Raw genomic sequence first — 19,340 nt, 5'->3', positions numbered from 1 at the left:
CCCTCCTCCCACAATTCGCGCACCAATAACCAGTTCATACTTGCAATTATCGACTCTGCTGATAAAAAGACTACGAGCTTATCTCCCCCCCCCCCCCCCCCCCCCCCCCTTAAAACCCCCCCCAGGAAATGTCGCTTTCGCGTTCTCACAAGGCACGGATGTTGCGTGTGGCATCTATAAACGGACCGACGTCATCAAAGCCAGAGAACAGAGTGTAGCTTTGCAATGGACTTGCTTCCAGACCACAAAGGAAAAAGTGGACAAACGACAGGAAGCCATTGGCCCGCTGTGTGTACCGATCGACTGACCACTTAAGGCCACCTTTAGTGCGTTCGGTCTCTGTCTCTCTCTCTCTTGATCTCTCTCTCCCTGTGTTTGTCTCTTTCTCTCTCTCTCGCTCTCTACCTGTCTTTTCCTTTATCTCTCTATCACTCACTCTCTCACTCTGCCTCTACCTACCTCTCTCTGTCTCGCTCTCTACCTCTGTCTCGCTCTCTCTCTACCTTTGTCTGTCTGTCCTCTCTCTCTCTCTCTAACTTTGTCTCTCTTTCTCTCTACGTCTGTCTGTCTCTCCACGTCAGTCTTTCTCATGACAGCGCGCGGTCAAACAGACAGACGTTCACTCTGCGTTATTGAACTTCCTCTCCAAAAGCAATAATGCCGTTTGCTGACAGGGTAGGCAAACAAGCAGGCAGCCGGTTACTGTCTGTCTGTCTGTCTGTGTCTATCTGTCTCTTATGTGCATCACATTTCATTCATAGATCATTATGAGCACTCTGCCTGATACCATGTCTTGCAGTTCAGTTACTGCGTTCGGAAAAATCCATATGCACGCGGCACCTCATCGGCTAAGCAGATGCCTGACCAGCAGCGTAACTCAACGCGTTTAGTCAGGCCTTGAGTGAAAATAAATGAAACAAAATAATAGTAAGATAAGTGAGCACATAAATAACTTAATAAATCGATGAATTCACATAGTTAATAAAAACAAAAATGTAAAACTATAGCCAAACAAATAAATAAAACTGATTCTAAAAAAATTAATTAAAAGAAAAAAGAAAGAAGAAATAACTTGTCTAGCGTTTGTTGCATTGAACATTTCCACAGTCTCTCCGACAATGTGCTCATTGTGAGTGTCTCACCCACTTGCTCTCTCTCTCTCAATGTCTGTCTGTCTCACTCTTTCTCTATCTCCATCTCTCTCTCTCCAGCCCACACAGAGAAGGTAGGCGGACCTCCTCCTGTCTGGAACCCTACAGCCCATGGCACCACCACCACCACCACCTTCCTTTCTTCCAACAACAATCTGCACTCTGTGAGTGTTTCTTTGTTGGCTCGATCGCTCACAGGAAACGACATCTGCACCAAGCTGACTCCCGAAGACCTGCCTGCCGGTTCCCACAAACAAATTTTATATATATCTATATATATCTGTATATATATATATATACGCCACTCGGGGAGGGAACTTGTCAAGTCAGAGGACAGACAGAAAGACAGATCACGCCTTCTTGGAGTTTCTTACCCACTTGTAACACAAGATGCTGACAAAAATCAAAGTGCTTGTTTGTGGCGCTCTCTCTCTCTCTCTCTCTCTCTCTCTCTGTGTGTGTGTGTGTGTGTGTGCGCGTGTGTGTGTGTGTGTGTGTGTGTGCGTGTCTTCTTTCTTCCTTTCTTTTCTTTCACTCGGCTGACACTGGAGAAAACTCCATCAGCTATATAGGAACCTGTCTCCAGTGTAATCTGTGACGTCTTTGGCCTGGAGCGGCAGGCAGCACGAGCATTTCATCCTTCCCCCTCCACCAGCCCGCCGCCGCCCCCCCCCCCCCCCCCCCCCCCCCCCCAATCGCCCCCTGCCTCCCTCATGTCCGCCAAACGGTCAAAGAGCAGAAATCAAACGCTCCCTTGACTCGGGTTCACAGTCATTTATTTTGTTACCTCCTTCAACTCCTCAGCGCCACAAACCCTGTATCATTCACTCCCCTCACCCTCCCCACTCACACACACACACACACTCTCTCTCTCTCTCACACACACACGCACACACACACACACCATGAGCCTCCCAACACCCACCTCCACTCTCTCTCTCTCTCACACACACGCACACGATTCCCGAAAACGTGGGGGAATAGGGGTGAGATCTAATTCAGATCAAAAGCATGGTAGGGTCCGAATGGACAGCAGACAGATGCCATTGCCTCTGACACACAAAGTGCGCGGGAAGGCAGGAGAGGCAGAGGACGTGATGGAATGAAGGGAAGGGACACACACACACACACACAAGAAAGAGGGATGGATGTTCCCGAAATGCAATCACACCATAGGAAATACAGTCTGGGAAAGCGGATAATCCACGGGCGTGCTCTGGGCGAAGGAACCCGAAGTCACCAGGCTGAGGCAGGATCAATCATACACCTCACCAGGGACCAGACAAGGACGATCAGAATGCACGATGACTGACAGACGTCCCACAGGTCAGACTCCCCCCCCCCCTCCTTGCCCTCTGACCAGGCCCCGGCCGACTTAAAGCATCGTCAGTCACTGGCCAGCTCTCTTGGCACGTGCACCTCGCACGCCGGCCTCCGTCGTCTCCCAAAAGACCCACCGTCACCAGGGCCTGCCACCACAGTTGATGCACGTCCTTCTTGATGATGAGCGGGAGACAAGATTTTTTTCCCCCTTAAGCGGACAAATCACTGTGTCAACTGGACCCATCACTTCGTTCATTTCGCTTAAGCAAAAAACAACAACAAACATAGCAAATACAAACAAACAAGGCGACAAAAAAAAAGAAGAAAAAAAGAAAAAGAAAAAAAGCTGGATTCAGACCACAGTGTGACATACGGCACGTGCTGATGTCTTTGAGACAACAGGAGCCGCGAAGAAGCCAACCATACTAAAAAACACCCACTTTTGGAAAAAGTTATGACAATTTACACTTTGGATTCACAAACACCAAGACCTCCCCAATCCCCTCCCCCTCCCTCCCCACCAACACACCCATCCTCAATGCATTCATCTTCCACCTTTCGCTAATTCAACTGAGCTTTGTTTTAGCTGGTGTTTGCCCTGTGGGTTGGGCACTGATAGAATAGACCCACTGCCCTGCCATGCATGTCGAAAGAGGCGACTACGGCAGGACCACCTCGCCCGGAGGATAAAGGGGTTTGCGTAGGGCTAACTACCCAGCCTGTAAAAAAGACCAGTCACAGAAGCATCGACGACAAAGAATAAAGGCCAGAACAGAGTGCGATGGCGAGGGGTCGTCGATGGCCTATGCTCCACCAGGAGCGATGGGCAAAATGAATGAAAATGAATTGTTTTAGCTGCATAACAAAGAACGAAGGAAAAGAAAGAGAAGGAAAAGTGTCTCGTAAATAAACATTGTATGCATACAAGTAGCTCCTGCAATCCAACAGGCTAGTGTCTCGTAAATAAACATTGTATGCATATAAGTAACTTCTGCAATCCAACAGGCTAGTGTCTCGTAAATAAACATTGTATGCACACAAGTAGCTCCTGCAATCCAACAGGCTAGTGTCTCATAAATAAACATTGTATGCACACAAGTAGCTCCTGCAATCCAACAGGCTTGTCCGTCTAATACACCCATGTTATACGATCAACGAAATGAATCCCAATTACAGTGACCTTTTGAAGGAACTGTCAATGTCCATTTGGGATTCGTTTCGGTCATTCAGTCAACAAAGAAAACAATCATTTTGAACTGTTTGATACCCGTGATCGCAGTGACGTTAAAAACAACAACAGTTTCAGTTTCAACACCAACAACAAAGAATACAGGATTGTGGTTTGTCCACACAGCTAACAAGGTCTTCATACCATCAGCAAACCTCAAACAATCATTATATGTTAACTCATTCCCCAAAGACGCTGTTTGTTTTCATCTGTCAACAGCCCTCAAGGAACGCCAGACAGGGAACAGTCTCCACATGACTGCCTCACAAAATGGAAACATTAAATGGCAATCAGCTCAGACATCGAAGTGGGTTTGTTCCCCACCCCTCACCCCGACCCGCAAACACTGATTAGTCAGGGAAAGAAAAAAGACACACACTCACACATACACCCCCCCCCCTCCCCCCGCTCCGCCCCCCACACACGCACATTGTGCCAGAGACAATTAGCACGGTCATTCTACCTCCGAAATAAGGAGGGTTGTTCTTTTATTCCTGCCACAATGGTCCAAACAATTTTTTTTTCTTTTTTTTTGGTCCTTCTTCCGCTGACACCAGAGCAAACATAATCAGCTGCAAGAACATCTCGCCAGTACAAGTTTGCACCCATCCCTAACGCAGCAGCGCGAGACCCCCCCCCCCCCTCACCTCTCCCCCCCCACACACACACCTCCTCCCTCCCTAAAAGAGTCGTCCTTCCTTCTCCAGTTCTTTATTGCCTTCTCTCAATATCACAACTGTCAAAGCGCCCAAAGTAAAACTCCTGTTGCTCAGTTTCGTGCTGTTGATTTTGCTGTTTCTGCTGCTGTTACCATTTTGCACCCTTTTCGATTCTCCCCCCAAGCCTCAGCACTCTCCTGAACCCATCTCCTCCAGTCTACGTGTTTCCCCTGCTCCCCAAATACCCCCCACACCCATCCCCTTTAAAAAAAAAAGAAAAAAAAAAGAAAAAGAAAAAAAAAGAGAATATACATGGCCACATGAATTACCTGCACCACAGACACAGAATATAGATGGCCACATAAATTACCTGCACCACAGACACAGAATATAGATAGCTACATGAATTACCAGCACCACAGACACAGAATATAGATGGCCGCATGAATTACCTGCACCACAGACATAGAATGTAGATGGCCACATAAATTACCTGCACCACAGACATAGAATATAGATGGCCACATAAATTACCTGCACCACAGACACAGAATGTAGATAGCCACATAAATTACCTGCACCACAGACATAGAATATAGATAGCCACATGAATTACCTGCACCACAGACATAGAATATAGATGGCCACATGAATTACCTGCACCACAGACACATAATATAGATAGCCACATGAATTACCTGCACCACAGACATAGAATATAGATGGCCACATGAATTACCTGCACCACAGACACAGAATATAGATAGCCACATAAATTACCTGCACCACAGACACAGAATATAGATAGCCACATAAATTACCTGCACCACAGACATAGAATATAGATGGCCACATGAATTACCTGCACCACAGACACAGAATATAGATAGCCACATGAATTACCTGCACCACAGACACAGAATATAGATAGCCACATAAATTACCTGCACCACAGACACAGAATATAGATGGCCACATGAATTACCTGCACCACAGACACAGAATATAGATAGCCACATAAATTACCTGCACCACAGACAGATGTACCAGAGACACACCAATGGGTGGGGGGCGGGGGGAGGGGGGTGGGGTTGGGCGGGCAGAGACAACGACAATAACAGTGATGAAGTGATGGCTTAGAGGTAACGCGTCCGCCTAGAAAGCGAGAATCTGAGCGCGCTGGTTCGAATCTCGGCTCAGCCGACATTATTTTCTCCCCTTCCACTAGACCTTGAGTGGTGGTCTGGACGCTAGTCATTCGGATGAGACGATAATCCAAGGTCCCGTGTGCAGCATGCATTTAGCGCACGTTAAAGGACACACGGCAACAAAAAGGTTGTTCCTGGCAAAATTCTGTAGAAAAATCCACTTCGACAGGAAAAACAAATAAAACTGAACGCAGGAAGAAATAGGCACAAAAAAAGGGTGGCGGTCTCAGTGTAGCGACACACTCTCACTGAAGAGAGCAGCCCGAATTTCACACAGAGAAATCTGTTGTGACCAAAAAAGACCCAGAGAAATACAAATACAAAGAAAAGAAAAAGAAAGAGAACAAAGGAAAGGAAAAGGAAAGAAAAACAGGGAGCTGTTGATGTATTTCAGAAATAATTCCTTCAAACACACAGACACACACACACACACACACACAGGCACACAGAACACGAACAGTGTAAAAGTACAAGTCAGCAGTTCGTCAGACATGAAAAATCCAATACACTTCCCGCGGGTGGAGCAGACGTTATAATATTCTCCATGGTGACTTTACAACTTCGTTCATTCACCATGACGCAAAAATAAACGACGTCAGTCGTGTGACGCAGACGCTCTGCTGGCATGACAAAAAAAAAAAAAAAAAAAAGAGAAAAAAGTGACATCATAGCTAAGTACCACCATCAAGATATGCCACCATCATCAATACACACGATTTAGTTATCTATTTATTCATTTATTTATTTATCTATCTATTCATTTATTTATCTATTTCTTTATTTATTGCTGTTGAAGAACAAGTGTCGAGCCGTTTCCCTGAAATAGGGGCATGTCCCTATCAGACCCTTTTTTTTTTCTCTCTCCTGTCCACACTTCCGTGATTCTGACAGAGCAAGAAAAGCCACATTCTGCCTCGTTAACCACAGTGCCCTTCATGTTCAAGAACTCCTCATCATTGTCATTTCTTAGCCACTGGATTGGTGCTCAAAGCTGTTCAGGAAATTAAACACGTTTTTATAGAGTGTAATCACGAAGACTTATTTTTTGAAGGTGCTCGAGGCAAAATTAAAATACGTTGTTGAGGCAAAATTAAAATACGTAGTAGTAGTTTTTTTTTCTTTTCTTTATAAATTATACGTTCCCCTAATACATATACTTCAATAACCTGAATGTTAAACTGAATTAATTGAATGTTCCCTATCAATTTGATACTCTTAATTTCTTTTTTAAAAAAGGTTTTGCAGATCAACAGAAAACATCTTTATTTTTTTAAAAACTGTAAGCAATAATAATTCCCTTTACACACACACACACACACACATATATGTATAGCCCTCCAACACTTCTCAAAATAGTGGAATTTTTAACCATGTCCTTGGTCAGATGATCTTCTCAGTTTGTGGGCTGTTACTCCCACATCACTCGTATACGCGAGTGGACACTGATAACATAATATCATTTTCCCTCCCATGAGGCGGTCAAAGACAGACTCGCAAATAACACGTCGAACTTTCACTCCAGGCAGTCATGCCATTTGTTGATAGATAGCCATACTTCCCCTCAAGTCCACACTATGTTTGCTCCCATCCGACGTCTCTCACACAAGAGCTGCTGATGTGATCGCCCAACGCGACACAGAGCAAATGACATCGGCAAATTGACTCAGAAGACAGGTCACTGGACAGATATCTACACGACACTCTCTCCAGGATCCCTGGCACCTCCCTGGACCTTCCCCAAGGAAAACACCCCCTCCAGCTGTTTTTCTCGTCACACCGGAGCCGACAACATCAAAGCGAGTTTTTAGCCTTGGCTGACGCCGCGGTAAACTTAATCAGCTTCAGGAACATCTCTCCAGTGTAATTTCACGTCTCTCCTTGACGCAGCTGCATTACCCCCCACCCCCTCTCTTCCCTCCCCGGCCACAACCCGTCCGTCTTCCACTCTCTCACAGCCTCACATGCTTTTTGCTTTCCCCTGACATCCACAAACCTGCTGATGCATTCCGATTGTCACTCTGTTGCTCACATCAGAGCCATGCATCTCGACACCTTTTCCTCCATCCCTGTTTTATCCCTCTCCCTCCTCTCCTTCCACCAAATCACAAACTCCCAAGTTCCCTCCCCTGCTCTTCTGCACACATTCCTAGGCCCACACCACTCCGTTCAACCCAACCAGAAAGACAAAATGATGGAGATACAGTTCAGATCAAAACAACTGCAAAGTCGCTATAGACTTTAGACGGATACTATCCCTGCAACAGAGAATGGGAGAAGGTGAGGGGGGGAGTGGGCATGGGGGAGGGGGAGCAGAGCAGAGAGAGAGGGGGAGGTGAATGCTCCAAAATGCAATTACCCTAAAGGAAAATCTGTCTGGGAAAACAGATTACCCACGGCGGTTCTTGGAGCGAGAACTCGTGTCTCTGGGTTGAGACAGGATCAGTCGTACAGCCCACCAGGGACCCGGAACGGACGATCAGAATCCATGCTCACTGGACAGACATCCCACTGTTCAGACTCCTTTTTCCCTTTGTGCTCTTATCTCTCCCTCACCCACACACAACATTATCAGCTGCTGGCCATCTCTCCTGGCACGTGCACCTCGCACGCCGCCTTAAGTGGTCCCACAACAGAACCCCCATCACAACGATCTGCCACCACCGTTGATGCAAGGTCTTCGGGTTTGTCTGCATGTCCTGGACGACATCCACGAGCCATTTCCCTCCAACAACAACAACGAATACTTCACGTTGGTCGGGACAATTTTCCAACATTGAATTGAAATATTGAGGACCTCGCATCAGAACATATCTTCATTCATCACACACCACCGTCTTGTTCAAGTGAACAATGATTTAACCTGAATAATCAACACTAAGATACTAAAGCAAAAGAGGTCTCGTCAATACAAACTGTAAACACACTGTTCACAAATGCATCCAAAGCTGACCTGTTCAGTTTTGGGTTTTTTAAAAGTTTTTTTTTCTTTATTTTCTTCATTATCATTTAAAAAAATTTTTTTTATTATTATTTTTTTTTTTTTTCACCAGATTCCATGATCAGTGATGAGTCTGCCAAGGGGACTCTAAAGCTTTCGCTCGTGTTTTTGTTCCTTGTTGTTGTTTCCAAAGTTACTGTCAATGGCAGAAAACCTGATGACAGTTTCAGATCCCCCCCTTAAAAAAAAAGAAAAAAAAAGATAACATTCCCCCCATCGATTCAGATTTGCTTCTCCTCACAAAGTCAAACATTATTCACGTGTTCGACGGGCGCAATAGCCAAGTGGTTCAAGTGTTGGATTTTCAATCTGAGGGTCCCGGGTTCGAATCTCGGTAACGGCATCTTTTGGGTAAAAGGGTGGTGCTTTTTCCGACGACCTCCCATATCGAACATATTTGCAGACCTGCTTGTGCCTAAACTCCCTTCGTATGTATACGCAAGCAGAAGATCAAATAGTGTTTGGTGGGTTATGGAAACAAGAATAAACCCTGCATGCACACCCCCCCGAAAACAGAGTATGGCTGCCTACATGGCAGCGTAAAAACGGTCATATACGTAAAAGCCCACTTTTGTACATAATGGTGAATGTGGGAGTTGCAGCCCACGAAAGGAGGAGGAGGAGAAGAAGGAGGAGAAGAAGAAGATTAACATGTTCATCATGTCAAAACAATTTTGTTCAACCACTCATGGTCAGTGACGAACATCACCCAAACATCCAAACACAGAAGATGATTCTGGTGGGTCCACCCAACAAAGAGCTCCCCTCATCCCATCTGCAAACATCACAGTCAGAATCTTTACATTCACTCATTCGTTTACTCATTCGTCAAGCATGTTGTTTGATTTCATCTGTCAGTACTTCGAAAGTAGAGTTAGACATGGATTAGAACAGTCTGGGTGACTGCCTCACACAGTAAAAAAAAACCCCATAAAATGGCAATCAGCTCAACCATCAATGTTCATTGGGGGTTGGGGGAGGGGGGTGTTTGGGGGGCGGGTGAGGGAGGGGGGGGCTCCACTCGTCTGCCAAATCCTGGTGAATCAAAGAAAAAAGAAAGAAAAAAAAAAGAGAGAAAAAAGAAATACAACTGAAACATCCACACAAGGTGACAAAGGCGATCAACACGGCCATCCTATCTTCCAGATGAAGCAGCTCCTTTTGTTTTTTTTTCCTTTTTACACACTGATTTCAAGAAAATCAAAGTGTTTTGTAGCTTTTTTTTCCCTGTGTGTTGTGTTTTTTCCCTTCTTCCGCTGACACCAGAGCAAACATAATCAGCTGCAAGAACATCTCGCCAGTACAAGTTTACACCCATCCCTGACGCAGCAGCGCGAGACCTCCACCCCCCCACCTCTCCCCCCCCCCACACCTCCTCCCTCCCTAAAAGAGTCGTCCTTCCTTCTCCAGTTCTTTATTGCCTTCTCTCAATATCACAACTGTCAAAGCGCCCAAAGTAAAACTCCTGTTGCTCAGTTTCGTGCTATTGATTTTGCTGTTTCTGCTGCTGTTACCTTTTCGCACCCCTCCTCACCCTCCCGTCACTCCACACCCCTTACACACCCATCTCCCACCCTACAAAAACAACAACCCCAAAACAAAAAACCCCAAAAAACTGCCTTGGCTGAGCTCAAATCCATATCCAATTACTTCAGAGAAAGGATGGCCACAAAAAGTGCCCACACCACTGTGTGTTTGTGAGACAGAGACAGAGAGAGAGAGAGAGGAGGGACAGAGACAGAGAGAGCAGACAGCCAGTGGCTGGTAGAAGAGAAATGGGAGAACAGAGGCAGGGGGGTGACAGAGAATGAAAGAGAGAGTGTCATTTCTAAAATGATTTGGGAAAAAAAAAAATCAACGTGTGCGTAAAAGGACAATTAAGCCTATGGCTCATCAGACAAGAACAATCCTGTGGACTTTACAGCGGAACAGAAGCCTGCGGTTATGACCCATGGTGAATTACAATCTACATTCATTCCCCGCCTTCTCTTCCTCTATGGCTTCTACTCGTATATCTGGTTTCCCTGTTGCCATAACCAAACCAACATGGCCTCAAAGACCAAGTGCCAACATATTATCAGGATCTGCCGTCAAGGTTGACATACGCTGGTGAAGAATAGTGACGAGGTGCTTTTTGCCTGAACTGAGGGGGGGGGGGGGGGGGGGGGGGGGGGGGGGGGGGGGGGGGGGGGGGGGGGGGGGGGGGGGGGGGGGGATATCTCATGGTGGGTCAGGTCTTTGTCTTTCAAAATTTCTCCATGATTCTAACATTCGTACACGACCATACATGTTCCACTATCTCTTCAGCCACAGCAGTTTCACTTTCAAATACTCTCATCATCCATGACCTTCATAGCTCCTTCCTCACCGCCTGAAGCTCAAAACAGATCGGCAAATGAACACTTTTTTTACTTATTAACATGATTCGTTTTCAGATTCCTGAGGTCACAAAACAGGAAATGCAAAGTCTGAAGTCTTACACCTCAATCAACTGAATATGGAATTTCTATTAAATCCATCCACGTAATCAAACAAAGAGTCTTTACATCGACAGATAGCAAGTTTGACACAACAGAAAATCATCCCGCTTAAAGCAGACAGCAGTTCTCAAACTGATGGAGACCTTCATCAATCAGTCTGCTGTTAGTGCAAATCAGTAAGACATGGCCTGTATTTTCCTTTCGTCCAAATCGTGTTAATTCCATCCCATACACAAACAAATTACAAGCGAAAGCAAACAGTGCTCTCAATCGTCAAAACATGTATCATCCAGTCCAGCTGCGTTCTCAAGACAATCGTCAAAGGTACGTTTTATCCTGTCCAATAACAATCTCAAGAGAAGGCAGGGGGGTACTGAATCAACTTCACGATCTCTAGGGGGAGAGAGGTGAAGGGGAAAGGTGTGAAGGGACGTCAGAAGGGCGTGGGTAAACATGAATATTAATTTCAGTCATTCTTCTTCATGTTGATGTTGGAGATGACTGCTGCGTCTCACTTCACACGCCGTTGTCAGAAAAGCGTCCACCGAAAAGCGAAAAGCATTGTGGAACTTCCTCCCAGCAAACAGTAATGCCATTCTTTGACAGTGTAATGTTATCCTCTCTCTCTCTCTCAACAGAATTCCTAGCCATGTCACCCCTATCTGACACCCTCACCCACCTTTATTTACCCGTCTGCCCAGGAGCCAGTGGTCCGATCACTCACGCAGCACGAGACAGAGGTGATGACATCCATAAGCTGACCCAGAAGACAAGAGTTCAAAGAAAGATTCACACCATTCTGTCCGAGGGTTCTCGCCACGCAAGCTGGCCTTCCGCGAAGGAGACGCTCCCTCTGTGTTTTCTTGTCACTCTGGTGCCGACAACATCAAAGTGAGTTATTCCCTCGGCTGACGTCGCAGTAAACTTAATCAGCCACAGGAACATCTCTCCGGTGTAATCTCACGTCTTTCCCTTGACGCTGCGAACAGCCAGGGACTTGCCTGGCTTCCCCCATCCCTACCTCCCCCCCACCCCCCCGTCCCCTTTCACAGCCGCTCGTCCCCTATTGCTTTCTTCTGATACTCACAAACCTGTCGATGCATTCAGATTAAAACTTTGTTGCTCACTTCAGAGCCATTCATTTTGATGCTTTCCTCCTGTCCCCAAACTACCAATATCGCCGAATCTCTAGTAACGTCCCCTTCTCTCCCTGCACCCAATACCCTGTCCCCGCGCCCTACCCCCGACCCCCTAGCCCCCACAACCACCACAAAAAGCCCGGATCCAATTCAGATCAACAGTGTTGCAAGGTCAGAATGGACATGAAACAGAAGCTATCCCTAAGAAAGAGAGCTGGAAGAGGAGGGCACAGAGGAAAGAGAAGGGAAGGGCACAGTACAAGGGCAGGGGCACACACGGAGCCCCCAAAATGCAATTACTCTGAAAGACTTTCAGTCAATTAAAACAGATAATCCACGGGCGTGCTCTGGGCGAAGGAACCCGAAGTGACCAGGCTGAGGCAGGATCAATCATACACCTCACCAGGGACCAGACAAGGACGATCAGAATGCACGATGACTGACAGACATCCCACTGGTCAGACTCCCCCTCCTTGCCCTCTGACCTGGTCCCGGCCTTCATAAAGCATCATCAGTCACTGGCCATCCCCTTTGGCACGTGCACCTCGCACGCGGTCCTCTCTGGTCCCCAAGAGATCTACCGTAACCTTGACCAGCCACCACTGTTGTGTTAACGACGGTTTGGGGAGTGACGAGAGCGACATCTCCCGAAAGTGAAGAACAACTCTGCATCGAGTGCCTTACAGATCATATCAGTACTTCTGTGCTCTTTTCCTCAGAGCAAAACAACGAATCCCTTCCCACTGGCACTGCCAATCTATTTGTTATTTAACCCAAGTTCAGTTACCGCAATAACTATCTAGCGGAGTGATGGCCTAGAGGTAACGCGTCCGCCGAGGAAGCGAGAGAATCTGAGCGCGCTGGTTCGAATCACGGCTCAGCAGCTTATATTTTCTCCCCCTCCACTAGACCTTGAGTGGTGGTCTGGACGCTAGTCATTCGGATGAGACGATAAACCGAGGTCCCGTGTGCAGCATGCACTTAGCGCACGTAAAAGAACCCACGGCTACAAAAGGGTTGTTCCTGGCAAAATTCTGTAGAAAAATCCACGTCAATAGGAAAACAAATACAACTGCACGCAGAAAAAAATGCAAAAAAAAAAGGGTGGCGCTGTAGTATAGCGACGCGCTCTCCCTGGGGAGAGCAGCCCGAATTTCACACAGAGAAATATGTTGTGATAAAAAGAATACAAAATACAAAATCTTTGCACTCCCAGCTCTTCTTCTGTTTCAGTTTCAGTGTGGTACCAAAGCGTGCGGACTGATCCAAATACACAACACCACACCTGCTATAATTTCTTTCTTTTTTGAAATCAAGCTTTCGTTGTCAGTAAATAACAGTCATGCCAGTCCAGTAAAGGCCCGGAAAGTGCTTTAATTCACTGAACAAGCAACCACCCACTCTCTCTGTCCGTCAATCTCCCAGATAGTTCATCCCACCCAGTCTGCAAACACGGCCATCCATTGATTCTCGGCGTCAACCCAAAACACTTCTGCTCCCCCCCCCCCCCCCCCCCACCCCCCCCAACCAACTCCAACGTCAGCGACGCCAATTATCCAAACGGAAAGGATGACTCGGCAGTGTCCAGCCAGTAGAGAGCCTCTTTGTCCCATGCACAACTACAGCCCCTGCTGCTCCCCCGCCCCCTCCCCCCTCCCCCCACCCACCAAGGATATTGTTTGATCTGATCTGTCCACAGACGGAGTGGGAGTGGGATTGATGGAAGGCACAGACAGACACACAGAGTAATCAAATGCACGGGCAATCAATCCAGCAATCAATATTCATTCACTCCCAACCCTGCCGCCCCCTTGCTCCAAGTTGTCATATCTCACCCCTCACAAACACTGGTCAAACAAACGAAAGAAAAAACCCCCAAAAACCCCCCAAAAAAACAACAACAAACAAACAAAACAAAACAACAAAAAACACCCCCAAAACCAAACAAAAACAACAACAACAGAAAACCACCAACTAACAACCCAACAACAACAAAACATCCACATACTGTCTGCCGATAACTACGTAACAACTACAATCGCCACTGTGTTCCGAGATGAAACACTCCGTGTGGACCCGCACGTAAAACTCTGGACCACGTTGCACCCTTGGGACTCCCCCCGTTTATCGCTGCCGTGTCGATAAAAACTCAAGAATTTTGTTTCTTTGGCCGACATCAGAACAAACTTAATCAACGGCCAAAACACCTCGCCAGCACCAGTTTACGTTCGCTCCTGTTACAGAAGTGTAAAGCTCAGATTCCTATCGACCCCCTCCCCCCCTCCCCCCGTTCCTTATTGCCTTCCCCTCAATATCCAAACTGTCCAAAACGCCCAAAGTAAACTCCCATGTAACCCAGTTTCGTGCTATTGATTCTTGCTCCTCCTCTTCTCTCCCCTTCCTATCTATCTCCCTCTGCTGCACCACCCCCCTCCTCCGTCCTTCAAAAACAAAAGGCCTGGGTTCCGTTCAGATCCATATCCAAATGCTTTTTTTTTCTGAGTATGGATGGTCCAACGAGAAGATCCCGCGCTTTCGGGGTGGCGTGGGGAGATAGACAGATAGATAGATAGATAGAGAGAGAGAGAGAGAGGGAGAGAGACAGAGAGAGGGAGAGAGACAGAGAGAGGCAGGCAGAGGGGGAGAGAGAGAGACAGAGAGATAGAAAGGCAGACAGAGAGACAGAGAGAGAGGCAGACAGCGAGAGAGAGAGAGAGGGAGAGAGACACAGAGAGACAGGGGGAGAGAGAATGAGAGGGGAGAGAGAGAGAGGGGAGAGAGAGAGAGGGGGGAGAGGGAGAGAGAGAGAGAGGGAGAGGGGTTCCACTCTCACACACAGAACAAAACTCAAAGTGGTCTCCCCTCTCGCAATCACGTACCTTCGAAGCCTTACAAAAATATGTCGACAGTTTTGCTGCCTACTCTCGTCTCTCCATCCGATCTGGCAAAAAGACCACGTGTACCCAACCACTTCCACCTGACCTCTCTCTCTCTCTCTCTTCTCCTCCGCCCCCATATAATCTTCTACAGCCTCCCACCTTCACCCCACCCCCTTTCCCTCCTCCCTCTCCTCCCTGTTCCACGTCCACCTTGTATTTGTATTTGTACTGCTTTTTATCGCAACAGATTTCTCTTGTGTGAAATTCGGGCTGCTCTCTCCAGGGAGAGCGCGTCGCTTCACTACAGCGCCACCCCCTTTTTTTTCTTTCTTTTTTTTTTCCCCTGCGTGCAGTTTTATTTGTTTTTCCTATTGCAGTGGATTTCCTGCAGAATTTTTGCCAGGAACAACCCTTTAGTTGCTGTGCGTTCTTTTACGTGCGCTACCTTTGAACAGTCTGTACCACGAAGTTGTTGGTCGAATCACCCTCAAGTTGTCTTAAAAAATGAATATAAAAAAGAAGAAAAAAAGAAAAGAAAAAACCCCAAAACAACAACAACAACAACAAACAACCAAACCAAACACGCGTCACAAACTGAAATTCAGATGGCGAAAACTACGCATGACTAATCCTGATGTCCACTAAGTACTGCAAGCGGAGTAAGTACTTACTTTACGCCGTGATACAATTACATACGTCCTGGTCAACATTGTCCGACTTGAGATAATAAATTTATTCTTTTCTAATCTTTTCTTTATAAATAATAATAATAATAAAAACTCCTATGGATAGGGGCCCGTGTCTGGTGGACTCGTCAAGACAATGTTTAGTCACCAAGAAGATCCACTGTCAAGACAATGTTTGGTCACCAAGAAGATCCACTGTCACAAGAAGATCCACTGTCAAGACAATGTTTGGTCACCAAGAAGATCCACTGTCAAGACAATGTTTGGTCACCAAAAAGATCCACTGTCACAAGAAGATCCATTGTCAAGACAATGTTTGGTCACCAAGAAGATCCATTGTCAAGACAATGTTTGGTCACCAAAAAGATCCATCGTCACAAGAAGATCCATTGTCAAGACAATGTTTGGACACCAAGAAGATCCATTGTCAAGACAATGTTTGGTCACCAAAAAGATCCATTGTCACAAGAAGATCCATTGTCAAGACAATGTTTGGACACCAAGAAGATCCATTGTCAAGACAATGTTTGGTCACCAAAAAGATCCATTGTCACAAGAAGATCCATTGTCAAGACTGTTTGGTCACCAAAAAGATCCATCGTCACAAGAAGATCCATTGTCAAGACAATGTTTGGTCACCAAAAAGATCCATTGTCACAAGAAGATCCATTGTCAAGACTGTTTGGTCACCAAAAAGATCCATCGTCACAAGAAGATCCATTGTCAAGACAATGTTTGGTCACCAAGAAGATCCACTGTCAAGACAATGTTTGGTCACCAAGAAGATCCATCGTCACAAGAAGATCCACTGTCAAGACATGTTTGGTCACCAAGAAGATCCATTGTCACAAGAAGATCCACTGTCAAGACAACGTTTGGTCACCAAGAAGATCCATTGTCACAAGAAGATCCACTGTCAAGACAACGTTTGGTCACCAAGAAGATCCACTGTCAAGACAACGTTTGCACACCAAGAAGATCCATTGTCAAGAGAATGATTCGTCGCCAAGAAGATCCCTCATCATCACCCAGCTGCTTCTGCCCTCCCGTCATTACTTGAGGATGCTGACCCCCCCACCCCCCGGACCCCTCCCCCACCCGCACCTCCCTCTCCCGTCCTCTCCCCATCCCCCCCCCCAACCCCCCAAAAAAAACAACAACAAAACCCCCCACAAAAACAAATCAAATTTGAGAGAATTATTTTTGTTTTGTTGGAATGCCTTTTCAGTTTTTTTTTACCTTGCCTGACACCGGCAGTAATAAACTCCATCTGACAGCAGCAGGACTGTCTCGATCCTCACACACAGCACGGGAAATGCCACACATCTTTTCCCCCCTGACGCCGGCACATTATTTCTTCTACAACGACAACAACAACAACGACAACAACAAACTATCGTTGATGTTGAAGGGTCCACAGCCATTAGCTCATTTTTTTTTCTGTTATGGCAGCAGCCCTTTTTCCACTCCCCTACCAGGATACACAATTTCTCGGTTCTTCGCTGACGTATATATATATATATACATACATACATACATACACAGCATCAAAACTGGATAGGTTAATTTCAACTCCATAATCTTGTACACGGGAGTCTGAGACTTCTTCTTTCTTCTTCTGCGTTCACTCGTATGCACACGAGTGGGCTTTTACGTGTATGACCGTTTTTACCCCGCCATGTAGGCAGCCATACTCCGTTTTCGGGGGTGTGCATACTGGGTATGTTCTTGTTTCCATAACCCACCGAACGCTGACATGGATGACAGGATCTTTAACGTGCGTATTTGATCTTCTGCTTGCATATACACACGAAGGGGGTTCAGGCACTAGCAGGTCTGCACATATGTTGACCTGGGAGATCGTAAAAAATCTCCACCCTTTACCCACCAGGCGCCGTCACCGTGATTCGAACCCGGGACCCTCAGATTGAAAGTCCAACGCTTTAACCATTCGGCTATTGCGCCCGTCGAGAGTCTGAGACAAATCTCGGTTTTCTATCAACGGTTTTGTGATGTGGGTCTTACGATAATGATAACCCAACGTGACTTTTCCCAGCATTCCTGCTGCGCCCAATTGGCCGTGTTCATTGCGGTCAGCATTTTGCATAGCATCACTTTGTTTTTTTGGATTGTCGTGATAAAGCTGTTGTTGAGTGTTCTCTTTCCTGAAACAATAGTATTTTTTCGTTTCTTTCTTTCTTTCTTTCTCTCTTCTTCCTTCTCTTCGTTTCGGTTTTGGTTCTTTTTATTTTTATCTCCTCCTCCTCCTCCTCTCTCCCTTCCCTCTTTCCGCCCCTATCACCATGCTTTTTTTTTTTTCTGAAACAGAAACATCAAAACAGCCAAACTGCTGACAAGCTGAAAGCTTCAAAACTCACTCCCTGCGCCGCAATAGGTGCAATAAAAGATGTCCATCCCGCTACCTTCCCCCCCCCCTCCTCCTTCCTCCTCTCTTCTCCCCCCCCCGCCCCCCCCCCGGCTCCCCACCCACCCCCAACCCCTGCCCTCTCTCTCTCACTCTCTCTCTCTCTCTCACACACACACATACAGTGTCAGCTCTCACGACGATACGACCTGTACGTCCACCCCTGTCAGCGAAGCTCCTTCGTCAAACAAACATTGACTGCTCTGTCCAGCTCACACACATAGACACACGCACGCACACACACGCGCGCGCAACCCTCTCCCTCCCCACACACGCACACGCACACACACCGAGGTCAGAAGAAGACCAATCATCCAGCTTCACACACACACACACACACACAGAGCATAAAGAGAAAACGTCCACAAACCGACACGCCAGAATCGCAGCCACCTATCACGACGCAACCATCATCCCCCCCCCCCCCCCCACACACACTCCACTCCAAGAAACACAGTTTACTATCCCAGGATCTTCTCGTGGATAGATCTATCAATCCACACAAGCCTTGAGCGATGTCACCACCTCGGCCTGTTCATCATTCTCTGTCTCCCTCGCTCGGTCGCTTCCTTACCCCGTCTCTCTTTCTCTCCGTCTCTGTCTCCGTCCCTCTCTCTCTGTTTTCTCTGCTGGTCACACACGTGGCGCTGACAGAATCAAACTGATTTTTTTTCTCTCCTTGGCTGACACCACTGTAAACTTCATCGCCTGCTGGAACATCCAGCACCGCCTGCAATTTCACGTCCATCTGTCCGTTCTTCCTCAGAGCGCGCGGGGGCAGTGCCATCATCACCCCCACCCCCCCTCCTCCCTCTCTCCCCCCTCTGTCTCCTGTCTCCGGCCCCCACCCCCCACGTCTCCCAGCCAGACCAACCTCTCCCCCCCTCCCTCCCCTCGCAATAGACACTCCTCCCATCGCAACATCACCCCCCCCCCCCTCCTCCGCCACTCTTCTTTTATTACGTCCCCTCCTGTGATATCCAAACTGCCAAAAGCGGCCGAAATTAAAATCCCTGTTGCTCAGTTGCATGCTGTTCGCTTTCACGCTACTGACACCCCACCCCACCCCCTACCTCCCACCCCCACGCCTCCAACCCCCCCCCCCCTTCCCTCCCTCGCTTCTCCCTTCTCGATATCCTCTCCCCTCCCACCCACCACCACACA

General features: G+C 47.1%; 1 protein-coding gene across 5 annotated transcripts in view; it reads right to left on the bottom strand.

Moving 5' to 3' along the window:
* LOC143298556 (teneurin-m-like) overlaps nucleotides 1-19,340 on the bottom strand; it is a 282,172-nt gene that overhangs the window by 151,421 nt on the left and 111,411 nt on the right. The window lies entirely within an intron of this gene.

Source organism: Babylonia areolata, chromosome 24 (genome assembly GCF_041734735.1).
Source record: "Babylonia areolata isolate BAREFJ2019XMU chromosome 24, ASM4173473v1, whole genome shotgun sequence".
Lineage (NCBI taxonomy): Eukaryota > Metazoa > Mollusca > Gastropoda > Neogastropoda > Buccinidae > Babylonia > Babylonia areolata.
Note: the sequence above shows the minus strand (reverse complement) of the source record. Positions and strands in the feature narration are given on the sequence as shown.